This window comes from Urocampus carinirostris, chromosome 1, assembly GCF_059441175.1.
Source record: "Urocampus carinirostris isolate Australia breed hairy pipefish chromosome 1, RoL_Ucar_1.0, whole genome shotgun sequence".
Classification (NCBI taxonomy): Eukaryota; Metazoa; Chordata; class Actinopteri; order Syngnathiformes; family Syngnathidae; genus Urocampus; species Urocampus carinirostris.
Window position 1 is genome coordinate 22,155,908 of NC_142349.1, and position 13,188 is coordinate 22,169,095.

At 41.7% G+C, this 13,188-nt stretch overlaps 1 protein-coding gene across 1 annotated transcript in view; it reads left to right on the forward strand.

Annotated features, from left to right (window-relative positions):
• The first annotated feature begins 1,976 nt into the window (after positions 1–1,976).
• The window catches only part of s1pr2 (sphingosine-1-phosphate receptor 2), a 30,792-nt gene continuing 19,580 nt past the window's right edge, over positions 1,977–13,188 (forward strand). The window contains exon 1 of the mRNA XM_088330334.1: positions 1,977–2,325. The gene's annotated coding sequence lies outside the window, so the exon portion shown is untranslated. The remainder of the gene's footprint in view (positions 2,326–13,188) is intronic.

The following is a 13,188-nucleotide window of genomic DNA, read 5'->3' on the forward strand; positions in this document are numbered from 1 at the left end:
GAATTTCCTTCGTTGGAAAGGATGAGGCCGGAGTAGTAGCTGGATTTGGTTTGTGCAATTTGGTCCTTGTATTTAGCAGTATGGGTAATGTACATGTCCTTATGGATGGTGAGGCTGGTTTTCTTATAGAGTCGCTCGAGTTGGCGGTTCTTTGATTTCATTGACCGAAGAGCGGGTGTAAACCAGGGGGCAGATGTGGAGAATGAGGCAGTCCTGGTTTTCAGGGGGGCAAGAGAATTTAGAATATTTGTGAGGCAGGCATTGTAGTGAGCGGTGAGGTCATCCGGGCTTGAGAGAGCTTCTGGGGGTGGGGAACGGTCAATAATGGAGCAGAGGGTGTCAATGTTGATATTTTTGGTATTACGAAAAGAAATGAGACGGGAGGTTTTGACAGTAGAGAGACAGAGTACGGTGTTAAAAGTGAGGAGGACATGATCAGATTCAGGAAAAACATAGGCAGTGGGCTTGGAGGTAGAGAGGCCAGAGCAGCAGACCAAGTCCAATGTGTGGCCTTTAATGTGGGTGGGGAAGTCAATAAGGCTGTGTATCCCGAGGCTCTCCAGGCAGGATGTGAAGTCTCTGGTGAGTGGCAGGTTGGGGTTGTCCATGTGAATATTGAAATCTCCCAATAAAATTAAACTTGGCGAGAGAGTGGATAAATGTGGAGTGAAACTCCTGAACAGTGTTGAATGATCCTAAATCACTTTAAGTGAAATGAATAATATAAATAATCAAGCAGCCAGACACTCTGGGTGCGCAGTACCCCCAAAGCTCTGAACCTATAATCGCCCCTGGTAAAGCTAATAGCAATAATGATAGTAATGATAATCACATATCTGTCAACCTGTACGTTTTTGCCGTACCAAGTACGTTTATTATGCATTTTGAGACGTGTACGACGTACAAAACATCTGTTCGGAAAAACACAAAGCTCACGAAACAGCAAATCAATCAAGTCAAACCAGTTATGTGTATCATGTAGGTTAATAGTCTGTAATAATAGTTTGCAATAGTCTTTGATCTGTGCAGCCCTTTGAGACTCTTTGTGATTAAGGGCTATACAAATAAACATGACTTGACTTGACTTCGAGATGTGTAGTGAAAGGAAGTCCGTCTATTTTTAGAGAACCGGCTTTTTTGGCTCAACTCATTAAAGAGAGCCGGCTTTCAAATGGCACACTTGCTTTTATGCATTATATTATGAATTATTATGTTGTATAAAGACGTTAAGAAAAAAAAGGAAGTATAAAAGGAGAAAATGAAAAAAGACAGTTTCGTGGCTATCCCTTTAATCAGTATATTACCAACAATAATTTAATGCAGAAAATGAATTCATAATTTGAATAAGAAAATCTATTATTCTACTTAAATATATTTGCATGTATTTTTTTCCTTCGACAGTGAACGTCCAAGCTACTTCTTTTTTGAATTTTTTTTATAATAAACCTCATTCATGTCGAGCAACTCAGTACCTCACAACAAAATGTTAACTTACAATATATATGATATAACGAAACACATGTACAACATAACATGTTAAACTACATAAATGAACACGTTTGAAAAAAAATATGGTGTAAGATTATTTTGTATTTCATCTCATCTCATTAGCCGTACCGCTTATCCTCATTAGGGTCGCGGGGGGCTGGAGCCCATCCCAGCCATCTCCAGGCAGTGGGCAGGGGACACCCTGAACTGGTTGCTATTATTTATTTTGTAAGGGAAAATACAACATTTTGTAAGGGCATTGAGCCCTAGAGGTTGTCAGGTATGTAATCATAATTAAAATAATAAATAGAAAAACGACATTGTTTAGGGTAAATTGTTTTTAGATGCACACAAAATTTCATTATTACGCATTTGGAGAGGGCTCACTTTGTGTGTTTAGTGTAGGAGAACGTCATTCGCGCGCCTCCCTGTTCCGTGCGCGTGCGTGTGCGCGCGTTAGCGTGTCAGGGAGTGAGAGTTGTGTGTGTTTGTGTGTCTTCAGTCTGCAGTAGCAGCAGCAGGAGAACGAGCACTCCGCCGCTGGATCTAAAAATAAGCAAGACTAAAAAAGCCAGACTCTTTTCTTGAAAACTCGGATGCTTTGCGCGAGTTGATTGGACTTGCACCGGAGTCCGCTTAACTTCGGTCCGCTATGGATCGTCCACCATCACGAACCAGACGGCGCGTCTTGGAACCCGAACGGTCGTAATTGTCCTCCGCTGGATCGGAGCACCACAATTGAACTTTAGCTTGTCCTTTAATCTCGTCCTGCAAGTTGGTGATTGCATACAAGCACAACTGGAGGGGGGACACAGTCATCCCTTTCTCTCCCATGGGGTAAGTCCGAGAACATTTAAGAGTGACAGTCCTCATTAACCGCGAACAAAGTAAGTTTGGCGCTAAAGTGAAAGTCGAAGCGCAGTTGAGGCAACTGCGCAATATTGTGTGTGTGAGTTCAATGGCTGACACAGAGTAGACGAATATTAAAGGGTGTACAGTCTGTTGAGGCATCATTTGCTGTCTTGGGCATTCACGTCCACGCGGTGCTGATGAAGGGTGAGTGAGGAGGGGTCGGGTGGGGGGTGATTGTCCTTAAAGCCGTTGTGCAGCCTGCTGTGCACTACCCCCCATCCCCACTGCTATGACCCCTCCGATGTTGTTGAGGCTTGTTCATCCGTCACTCCAAAGACGGCATTGTATTGAAAGGATGTATTAATAAGACAAAAGCTTCCATTATCACTGCACACCATGCCTTCCGCCCCCTCCTGCCCCCTTCATGTCCCAGCTCAATCTCTTAGGTCAGAGATGTTCTCCCTGGAGCAGGGGTCTCAAACTCATTCTATCTCAGGGGCCGCATGGTAAAAAAAACGTTCTCACAAGGGCCCAACTGGTAAATAAATTAAATGATGCCTTTTGCTGGGGGTCTTTTCGGAGGCTCACAATTAAGTTTGATTCAAGAATGTTAAGATTTTATTTTAAAACGATTACTGGAGGGGGTTTTCCTCAATATTTTTCTTCTTTCACTAAGATTTATTATTTTGTAGTGTTTATCAACTTTGTCAAAAAAGGAAAAGGCAGCAGTTGAATTTATTTTTACTACAGTTTAACTCAGGGGAAACTTGTGCAGACTAGAAAGTGACAAAAAATAGCATACATACACAAATTTCAATGATTGATTTATTGATTTAACAGTTTTCCCGCTTTTAATTTTTTATGGCAATGACTTGAATACGGGACTTTGCTATAGATTTGTGTGTAAAATAGAAAGGAGCTGAAGATTCTTGAAACTTCTGCAAAAATCTTTTTTTTTTTTCAATTTAGTATTTTTGGGATTTCTTTAAACAGCGGATCTGTGGCTTTTATTTGAAGTCAGATAATGACGGAGTGGGTTGCTGCAATGTTCTCGAGTTCATTAATGGTAGTCAACAAACAAAGCTACAGTGGGTGCTTCATGATTGGTGCCTGGCTTTGGCAGCATCCACTATTTAAAATTGCAGGTCATCGTGGCTCATTTTTCTCTTGTGCCTCTCTCATCATTGTCACTCTGGCCACAGAGAATGATGTAGTGGGCCACATTTGGCCTGCGGGCCATGAGTTTGACACATGTGCCCTAGAGAATGGCAAGTCACAGCTCAAACAATAGGAGATTTAACACACTCCTTTTGTGGAAAGACATCACTGCTATTTCCCTAAAGAAGAAAAAAAAATGACTCGAGCTGCTGCAGGTTGTTTCCTCAAACCAAAAGCATCCCCGTAGGTGTCGGCAATGCTCTGAGAAGTGCCAAATTACACTGAGATAACATGATAAGGAGGAGGAAATAATGTTTATTGCACAGATAAAAGCGCTAATCCGTCATTTGCCGTTGTCAGGAAATCATGGCAGTAGTACCATCTCTGGGCAAAACCAGACTGAAAAAGCAATTCCACCAAATATATGAACCACATGACTGCGATGAATAAGACAATAAATACACTTGCGATAAGATCACAGCACTTGCTGGTCAGGAGGAAACGAGTTCGGCAGTGTCGGATGAGGGCTTATCTGGTGTCGAAGGCTCTGTCGGCAGGTTCATTGACGGCGCTGTCGCGCCAGACTTGCTCAGTTTTTTTTGGGCAATCTCAGCATACCACCGAGTCACCGACAGACAGAAGAAGACAACAATGTGCCAGCGTTCCATCTGCAGACCAGAACTATAGCACCAGGCCATCAGGGCCTGTTTTGCCTGCTTTGTCCAATTGGTTCGGGCTGTCAATTAACAGAATTTCCTGGACTATGAGGAGTACCTAAAAAATTTGGCCAGAGATTTGAAAGTGCACCTTATATACTCCAAATTACAGTGGATAGGATTGGTAATGCATACAGTATTCATAGGTATGCGTTCCCATACCAAGTTCTAGTTCTAGTGTATTTGTACAACCAAAATCAATAAACGTTGTATGAAATTGGAATCAAACCAGAAAAGAAGCGGTGAGAGTGCAGACACTTTACCACTAGTTGCATACAATGTATTGCAATTTTGGTGTGCGACTTATCGACTAATCAGTCTTGCCATTAATATACTGTACACCCTAAGTGCATAAACCGACCAATGATTATGTACAAATATACATAATTTCTCTTACTGTGGTCTCAATTTAATCCGTCTTGAAGTCCGGTGTGCCTTATATATTAAACATATGGGATATGAGACTACATTTTGGGAGTGCGCCTTATAATACGGTGCACCAAATAGTGCAGAAAATACGGTAATTATAATCCTTGTTATTTTAAGATTTGTTATCTTAATAAAATCAGACAAATCATCCTAGAATTGAGAACATTTTTATTTTTGTCTAATTGGGAGATGGTTGAAAATGTTGCTCATTCCTTTTTACCAAAATTATACTAGATACTTTTAAAAAAAATGAAAATCCCACATCATCTGTTAATTAAGATAATATAGCTTATTTTAAGATTTTATTTTACCAGGAAAAAAAAGTTAAAATATATTAAAATATGATACATTTCATTCAAAATCAGAAAAGCTTTCTTTCAATGGGGCAGGATTTTTACTAATTTGATCTCAAATTTTGCAATTGTGAAACATAGGTGTTCTCGGATAATAAAGGATACAATAGATATTAAGTTATATGATGGGGCATTGGTATTATCAATTGCTAATTGTAGTGTCTATTAAAAGTACATTTCCACATGAGTATCTGACGTAACGGCATAAAATAAAAATCTGAACGAGTTTGTTTTTCAACAAAAAAAATGAAAGCCACAAATAATACAATGTGAATTGGACAATGTTATAGTCATTTGATACTCATTATTTCGGAACACAGTAGTTTTTCTTCAGCATGAGTTTTGTCACAAGCAGCTGCCCATCAATGCTGAAGTCAGGCTCATGTCTGAAGAGTGGGATGACGCTTTTCAACAAAAAACAACAGCGACCAGATGATAAAGGGGCTGTAACTGGTTCAGATCAGGAGGATTCTCCTGCTACTGGTAACCGTTAAAACCAGTAATATGTTTCATGTGGGGGAGCAACCTCTTACCCCTCCAAAAAAACGCCTGGAGAGGGATAGGCTGTTCTTGCCCAAGACACACCACACGAAGTAGAGGCCCTACGGCCCTACCGGTTAAGGGATCCGTGACTTCGTGAAGTATGCTGACGACACAACAGTGGTGGGCCTCATCAGGGATGACAACGACCTGGCCTACAGAGAGGAGGTGGAGCAGTTGGTGGGCTGGTGCAGGGACAACAGCCTGGTCCTGAATGTCGACAAAACTAAAGAGATCATTGTCGACTTTAGGAAAAACCAGCCCAACCATGCCCCACTTTGCATCAACAACAAGGCTGTGGAGGTTGTCAGCAGTATCAAGTTCCTAGGGGTGCACATTACAAACAAACTCACCTGGTCCATAAACACTGCATCACTGGTTAAGAGGGCACAGCAGCGCCTGTACTTCCTGCGGAGGATGAGGAGAGCCCACCTGCCCCCACCCTCCCTCATTACATTCTACAGGGGCACCATAGAGAGTATCCTGACCAACTGTATCTCTGTGTGGTGTGGAGGCTGCAGCGCTACCGACTGGGGTAGTGTGAGGAGGGTAACGAGGACAGCAGAGAAAATAATCGGGACTACACTTCCCTCCATTCAGGACATTGGCCAGAAGCACTGCCTATCCCATGCAAAAAACATTACCGGGGACCCCTCTCACCCCCATCATGGACTGTTCACTCTGCTAGCCTCTGGGAAGAGGTACTGCAGTGTGCGGTGCAGGACCACCAGGCTCCGCAATAGTCTAGTCCCCCTGGCCATTAGACTGTTAAATGGTCAATCTAACATATAGTTAACTTAAATCGAAACGGCTGCTAATCTAACTTTTGCACTACTGGCAGTTTTTTTTTTATAGCTTGCCACTCCTTGCACATTGCTCTCTGCACTATTGTAATTACAGCGTTATTGTTACAGTGTTAATGTTACTGTGTACCTGACTTGTTAACCTGACTGCCCATTTTGCACATCTGGTTAGCTACTCTTCTTGCACTATCGGCACTATGGTAAAATACTACACGTAGCCAAAATACAATACAACATTATTTATATATGTACATTCAAGGAAACTGTGGGGGTCAGATGCATCGACATTTCGTTCTGTATACACGTGTACTAGAATGACAATAAAGTAGATCTGAATCTGAATCTGAATCTGACTGTGAAATTTTTAATGCCACATTTCCCCAAAAAATAAATAAGCCCACAACTATCTTTGTACCAAATATGATACACACGTAATGGATTTTTGGCATTAACTACTAAAGTGAAGCTAGAAGCAGAAGCGAAGAGAACCACCGAAGTGATAGTATTTGATAATGATTCCACTGGCAGCTTTAGCGTATTTATGAGCTAAAAACAGGCCAGGGACTGCCGGAACAGAATATAACAGAACCTAGGTTTGATTTAACGATCATTTTTTGAGCTCACAATCAGCTCAATGCCCATCACAATATAGTACCAATATATTGCCTAAATATAGGGTACACATTTTACTTTTTTTCTTGAACAGAATAGGTCAGGGAACACCCCATATAGAAACAATTAAAACCCTATTTGAACAATACATTGTGTATCTGGTAATTTTCAGGAACGTACACTAAACAGTTTACCAGTGATATAATATGCTGTCACAAATTAAATCTTCTGTTGTGTACTTCCGTATAGGACTCTGTATAAGATTCTGAATGTAAAACATAGTTTTGAGTCTAAATAGCTTATCAATGTTTTAAGAGATGAAGGGTTAAAAATAGGACAGCTGGGTGGGTAGTTAGCACGCAGCCCTGTGGTTCAAGTCCAGTTACCGTGGCCTCCCCATGTGGAGTTTGCATGTTCTCCCCGTGCTTGCGTAGGTTTCCTCCGGGCACTCTGGCTTCCTCCAACATTCCGAAAACATGCAAGTCCAATATCCCTAAGTATGAATGGGCGAATGAGTTGTCTCTGTGTGCCCTGCGACTGGCCCGACAACAAGTTCAGGGTGTCCCCTGCCCACTGCCCGAATAAACCTGGGATGGGCCCGTGACCCTACTGAGGAAAAGAGGTGCTCAGTCCAGGGTCATCAAAAAAGTCATTGTAACCTTGAAGAGTTTTCATTTATTGTTGTACCTGGTCTACAGTCTAAGTTATGGTCAAAGTTTTTCCTAGAGTCTGAAGTAAAATGTGTTAAAAACAGTCAAATCAAAGCACATAACACAATGTTTTTTTCTGTTTCTGAGAGCACATGTGACTTATCATGATCAATATAAGGGAGCACTGGCCTGCTTGCTGCATGTTTGTGTTGCAATGTTGCTTGCTTTTCATGCGTAACCAGAGATAGGGATTAGCGTGAGAATTGGCGTCACATAGATCTGTCAAACAAATAAACAGTGTAAGTGCATGAGTGCATAAATAAATGACAATTGGGTGGTGGGAACTGGATTTGCAAGGGACTTTCTTTTTCCTACTGGAAACGGTCACTGGAGGGACGGAGGCGGGGATGCGGAGTGTGTGGGTGGTGTCGATCCCCCCTCGCAGGGCGCTCGGGTTTCAGTGTCGGCCTGGGAGCGGTCCGTAACAGGACGCAGTGAGGCAGCTTTTCCTTTGGGAGGGTACTCCTCTTTTGTTGGAGGCACGCACCACTTTATGCAGCACGATCTGAGCGCTAACAAGATTGAAAGATCTGAGAAGTGGACTGCCAGAGGCATCTACCTGGTTAAGTGAAACCTGTCCTTGATACGTGAGAGCACAAGAGAGCACGAGTGACGGATCAAAGAAGACAAAACAGAAGTTTATACAGTTTTTCGGGGTTAGTGTTCTGACCGGTTTGGCCCCACTCACAGCCTGAAAAGCACTGTTCAAGGTGTGTCACATGGCAAAAAAAGTCTTCTCTTCTCACAAGTCACAACACAACACCGGCAGCATGTTGGTTTCTAAATCACAGCCAAAATCAGGGAGTGCCGCCAATGTGAGAAATATATGGTGCCTTGGGATTTTTTAAAGCCCCTAAAATAGATGGATCCACTCAACATCCCGCTAGCTCTGGTTATCATCTAGACTTTCACACAGGCTCTAGTAAACCTACATGTCTCAGTCAATGAAAAATCCATTAACTCTTCCTACATTCCTTTTCCACTTGAGGGACTTGAACAAACTGAGAGCCCCCAACCTCCCGTCCTTCTCTTGCTCTCCCTTTTTCTCCTGAAGTTCGAACACACCGTTGCCAGGTCCAGATTTCGCAACGGTACGCCAGGATATCCTGATCTGCGTTAAAGCGACTTCTGTCACATTTAATTCAAAGTCAAGCCAAAAGCATGCAAGGGCAGACATTTTACTCCAAGTCTGCGAGGAGGCCGATTATTTTTAAAAAGGGCTTAGCCTTTCATCTACTTTTTGAGGCCAGGGAAAACCAGCGTAAAAACTTTGCAAAAACTGTCGTCAGCATTTGTGTGTGGACGGGGAAAACCTATGTTTTTGTTGGCTCCTATACTTTGTATGACGTTAGCGTCATCTCCTTACGTGCGCTCAGCTTTTGTTTTATGACATTCAAAAATAACTAAACCTGTCATTGAGCCGTGCATATAATTCTAACGTACCATTTATTATCACGTCTTTTCCGGATACAACATTCTTTGAGTTTTTGATTGGCTGAAAAAGCTTTAGTGAAGTGATTATCTGTTTCGGGCAATACCTCGAAACACATGTTGCTACATCACACTGGATGTGTTTTGTGTGATCAACATACGGGTGTGGTGTATAAAACTCTAAAATGTATGACCAGCTTTAGACTAATCTTTGACAGGTTTATGGGTTCCAGCTGTGGTTTCAGATGGAATTGACAGTGCTCTTCAGCATTGCTTTATAATGTAGAAGAACGCGGCCTAATCGGTGTGGTCAGATCCTCAGTTTTCTGACCTCTTGTGGGAGCAGGTACACTCCACGATGTTGGTTGTTGAAAAAAGCCTACTCTTCCTTGTTCCTCGTCCCTCTTGGGAGTCTTTGTTATCCCATCAGCTTTGTTTGGGCAGCTGCAAAACTCAGCAGGGTTACCTCCAACCCATCTGTAAGCCAGGTATTTTTTCTTGGGTTTTAAATTGCCAAGCAAGTTCTAAGAAGCCTTGCTCAAATGTTACAATGACCCCTTCCTTACAACCGGTTTATTAAGCTTCTATAGCTGCTTTTGTTTAGAAACATCTATTTAACTAGTCGCCCTTTCATGCTTTTAAACATTTAAACGAGGGTTTAGCCTTCAGCTCAACACAAAGCGAGTCATGATCGAAGCCAGACTGCTCCCCTTTAATACTCGACGGCTACATTCGCAAGGCTCATTCAGGTCGATGTACCTGTTAATTGGAAATGCTTTCAAGGAACTGCGAATCGAGGAAAGGGTGTGCTTAAAAAAGTTAATGAAAAATTAGCGTGAGATCAACAGGCAGATTCGTAAAGAAGCTTCCGTCATACTCACTCAGGTTCAGTACAACATGGTAAAGAAGGAGCTGAGCCACAAAACTGTGTCTTGATTTACCCATCATCTTTATTCAAACCTTCAACTTTGGTCTTGAACTGTAGGTCTTGACCCAAAAAAACAAGATTCCGGACCAAATGTCTTTCCTCTGCAGTGTTTCCCGGCTCTTCTTTAAAGATAGGTTAATAAGTTTTGTCATCCAAGAGTGACTTAGTTTAGCCACTGCTCCTCCGCTTTGAGAGGAGCCAACTAAAGTGGCTTGTGAATCTGGTCCAGATTCCCCCAGGATGCCTCCCCTGACAGGTGTTGCGGGTATGTCCCCAAGGAGGACCCAGGACATGCTACAATAGACTATTTCTCTAATCTGTCCTGGGAACGCCTCGGGATCTTATTCGGAAAAAAAATGGACCAACTAAGAACAAAAATGCTAAAATTGACCTGGCGAGATGCAGACATCACACTGAATGGTGTGGAGGTGACAGCTTTGATGACCCTGTGGAATTTATGGAATTATATACACATTAAACAGGCGAAGGACAACTGAAAACGACACACGAGGTTGAGGGGGATGATTTGCTGACACATGGGTACAAAAAACACACAAGCGCACAACATACGACTATACAAGACAATGACAGAGACACAAGAAAAAACAAACTGAAAACCATAAAACAAAAAAAAACAAAAAAAGAATAAACCATAATATTAAAAATGCATTACAAAGAAAACTATTAGGCTATTTTTTTCAGGTGTTCAGGAGAAAACAACGTGTTGTGTTGTGTTGTGTTGTTAGTTGTCACATTTAAGTCATATATTTTTAATAGGGTTCAATTCGGTTGTCCCGTTTGGCCTCCATGCACATATCTCGATCTCGGATCTCGAACTGACCCTTAACCAATAAAGTTATTTTCACACAACAGACCAAAGATCTATCAAGTCAATGATTCTAGACAGAAAGATCCTACTTTTGATTAATTACCTCACCGAAAGGTATGTCTTAATCGCGTATACAGTATTTAAAGTCATCAATACATGCAAACTACCTTCGGCAGGCATAACTTTGATTAGTGGTGTTGTCATTAAAATTGCTCGGTGGAAAAGTTGACATCATCAACAGAGATATCCAAGATATCAAGAGGTTGTTTCAGTCTTTAAAAACAGTGCCATGTCCGCTTCCTAGGCAACCATGTTATTTTTCCCCCTTCTCCATAACAGCATTCCCAGTTTTAATGGATTTGTGTTTGCTTGGGGAGTCTTGGCCTTTTGTCCCTTTGCTGCGGCATGAGGATGGATGGATGCTCTTCTTTCGGTCCAGCATCTTATCAGAGGGTTCTAGGCAGCAGCAATAGAAACGCGGGTAGATGGATTGTATCATGTTCCATTTGGTAGTGTTGTCTACAGATTACCCGCCCCCATCCCCACCTGTCACCTTTCACTCTCTTCTTGCCCACGTCAGTGGCATTCGTGCGGCTGAGCAGTCGTGAAAATCGCAGTCACAGCATGGAAACCGTCTACGAATATGTCTAGTCACCTCCCCTGAACCTTGACGACAAAAATCGCAAGTAAACATGAGAAGGGGCGGAGTTCAAGGTCTGGCGTTCAGAGAAGAATAGAAGCAAGGAGAGGAGACGATACAGTCTGAAAAAGAGGGTCTCAAGCTGTTTTTCAGCTTGGGCTGATTGTGAAAATATAAACAAGAAAAGTTCAGCTAAAGCGTGAAAATGAGTTGTGGTTTCGTCAGGACAGCTAGGACATACTTCCTATTGCGGCACACCTATGGTGTGCGTGATCAAACCCAAATTACTCTTTACTTATTTTCTAGATTATTTTTGCATATACTTTGATGTGGAAAATGTTGACAGTCCAAACACTTTTCACAAAAGAATTCCTTTGGGAAACCAATTTCTTATACCAGAGCAGTTCATGTAATAAAGAATCGTATTCTAATATCATTGTTAAGAAATTAATCATTAATGGCTTAATATGAAGTCGGACAAAAAAATGAAATGATGATAATTTCTCATCACATTATCTAATTCAACATAAATGTAATTAAAAGTGACAAATGTGTTATGGTGTCTCAAAGATTCGGTCTGGTCTAATCAGTATTAGTTAAGGCTGGGAAGTCAATCTGATTAATTCGATTCTAAAAATTAACTATTCAAAAACATGCAGGATCGCGAAAAAGAATGAAAGGAAAAGAGTTTTTGAATCACTTAAAAGTGGTGATCATATATTGATTATTTGCTCTTTTGTTTTATCCACTTATTATTTTGAAAATGTTGAGTGTTTTACAAGACATATATAAAATAATCACAGCAAGGCGCACACTATGAAGAACTCATTTTTGCAGATGCCAAGAATTTAAGGTTTAACTAGGGGGAAGCAATAAAAGGAAGCTGAAAGAAAATTTGGAACTATTTAATAAGTATTGGTAGACAAAATATAATTTTCATCACATAATTCAGATATTTTTAGGCCAGCTCAAGCCTTGCAGACCTTGACGGCCCATCATTGCATGTAAGTAATGGCCTCTAAGCTACCAGCTTTAGAGAAACCTCAAGTCTGCCATTACTTCCACCCTCCCCCTAATATGAGCAGTGCATTTTAGGGATTTTGGAGGTGGGGGTGTCTGGTGTTGTCATGCGGGTTATGGCTCTAAGGCTTTGTGATGCCCATTTTACACAGCTTTTTGTTCCCCAAACACCCCTCAGCCCCCTCACACACACAGCAAAAATATCTGTCATAAGTAAAGCATATTAAACAATCTGAGCTGGACGTAAGTGAAGAAGGCAAGTCCACCTCCATACCCCATTGATGCAGACAGCGAACCCCGTCTGTAGGGACTGTGCCCAAACTGTCAGACTTTTTGACAAGCGAAAAGGGTAATCTCTAATTAAAAGACGAGTCCCCTGCGATGAATTGAGGCCACCCATTTTCACCCCCACCCTCCCATCATGAAGATCCAGACGCTTAGGGGCGGTTCGATCAAGCGTGCTTTTTGTTGGCGAGGAACAAAGGCAATAGAAGATGTTCAAGAAAATGATAATCATAAAAACGAGCAAAGAAGGAAGTGTTTTATCAGAGAAAGAGGAAGTGTTTTGTTCTGTCTGCTGTCATTCAATGTGTTGGTGATGTAAAGATACTTGCGTAACTGATAGCCTACTGCATACTTCTACTCTACTGAGGAAAAATGTTTATTTCTCAGTTCTCAT